Source organism: Nuphar pumila, chromosome 6, assembly GCF_984573655.1.
Source record: "Nuphar pumila chromosome 6, dmNupPumi1.hap1.1, whole genome shotgun sequence".
Lineage (NCBI taxonomy): Eukaryota > Viridiplantae > Streptophyta > Magnoliopsida > Nymphaeales > Nymphaeaceae > Nuphar > Nuphar pumila.
This window is the reverse complement of record NC_143254.1, coordinates 28,683,027-28,685,023: the sequence shown is the minus strand read 5'-3', so window position 1 is coordinate 28,685,023 and position 1,997 is coordinate 28,683,027.

The window sequence follows — 1,997 nt, the reverse complement described above, 5'->3', positions numbered from 1 at the left end:
ACAATCGGGTTTCAAACTCATGATGTCCTTTCGCTCAAATGCCTTAAGCCGACCAACCTAACCAAGTGCCTGAAGCCTAGCCAAGTGTGTGAAGCCCTTCTTGGTAAGGAGAAGGACTGCTTGCCATTGTAATAATATTTGTTTCCTCCTAGCTTGTGGTCTATACCTTTTCGTATCTACACACATGCCTTGGGAAGGACTGCTTAGGGGTAAATAGACAAGGCATATAACCCTTGACAAGCCATTGTTGTACCAATTAAAAGAATAGGTCAATAAACAATCGTGGCCACGCTGCCTGGTCAAACTAGGGCTAGTGGCCAGGATGTCATGTAAGGTTGGTAAACGAAACAAATGAACCGAACATGGCATGTTCAGGCTCGACTCATTTACCAGTTGATTGAGTTTGTGACTTGGCATGTGCTTGTGTTTAACTGAGAGTTCAAGCTCGATGAGACAAGCCGAACATGAGTTGGCTTGTGTAAAAACATTCCCTGTTTCTTATACATGGAATGCATATATTTTTTATATTTTACACTTAATATATATGTTTTATATAATACACTTAATAGTACATTTATGCAACAATATAGGCAAAAGGACATTTGCAAATACAATATGACCTTCACAACTATGAGTTGCGAATGTCTAACTGTATTTGCCAATGTCTCCCAGCCTGTGCTTTTTTTTAGGGCGTTTGCAAACGTGTGAGGACATTCACAAATGTGAGAGTATTTAGTTAAAGGAGGTTCACACATTTTAAGGACCTTTACAACTCATGATTGCCAAGGTCTTCAAAATGTGCAAACTTCTAAATACTCATATTTTCGAAAAGTGGTAGCTGCTTAATCCATAGTACCTAAACGGAATGAACTTGTGCTGACCAATGGATGGTCAGCACAAAAAAATGTGCAAAAGCGCTTTAAAACACAAAAAAGGATGCTTTGGTTGCGAAGGTCATACTGGATTTGCAAACGTTCTCCTCCCTATTTCATTTTTTTATAAAGGTTCACACATTTTTAGGACATTCACAAGTAAGAGTTGTGAAGTTTGTGTTGTATTTGCAGATGAGTAAAAATGTCCTAAAAAAACTAGGAATGGAAGATTTGGGTATGGGAGAGATTTTGTCAAAATTGTTAGTTATTTCGGGAAACACTTCTTTTTGCAAAGACAGTACAATCATTTTTCGTATTTTTAATTCATTCTTCTGTTTGTATATATATCTTATACTCTCTCTCTCTCTCTCTCTCTCTCTATATATATATATATATATATATATATATATATATATATATATATATATATATATATATATATATATATATATATATATATACCCTGTGTTTGGGCTCGACTCATTTAAGCTAAAGGGAGCTGCTTATGGCTCAGCTCACCAGCTATACGAACCGATCACAAACAAGTTGGTGACAAGCCAAACCAAGCCTAGTCAATAGTTGCTTGGTTTGTTTATCAACCCTAATGACTTGTTTAAGGCAAACTTGAGCTTTGTTCATCCACATTGAGCTACCAGTCTTCATCTCAATTTCCAAATTCCCATTGCCGAATTAGAAAAAATGATTGATCCATAGCTGAGTTCTACGTGATTAAGTAATTGTAGGTCCTGTACGTTGTCCTCTGAAATCTAAGCCTTTGATTTTGTAGTTGACAATGTAGATTCTACAAGCTGGCTTGCCTTTTTTGATAGTCAAGCCAGGAAAAACCACGTGGAATTAGAAGACAGGGCCCTTTAATGATGATGGTGCAACCTAATAATCCAGCTATCTCATTCAGCCCTAAGCATGCATTTTCTTCAAATTTTTGATGACCAAATAATCAATTTTTTTTTTTTACTCTGTGGGGACATAAGTAAGCCCGCAGAGTTTTAAGACCGTAAGTAGGTTGGGCCATAGGGTCTAGGTCTTTGTTCTTTGGGGTGGTTTCTCGGTATAAATATATATATAAAAAAAAAATTAACATTTTTTTAAAAGGCAAGTTGGGGT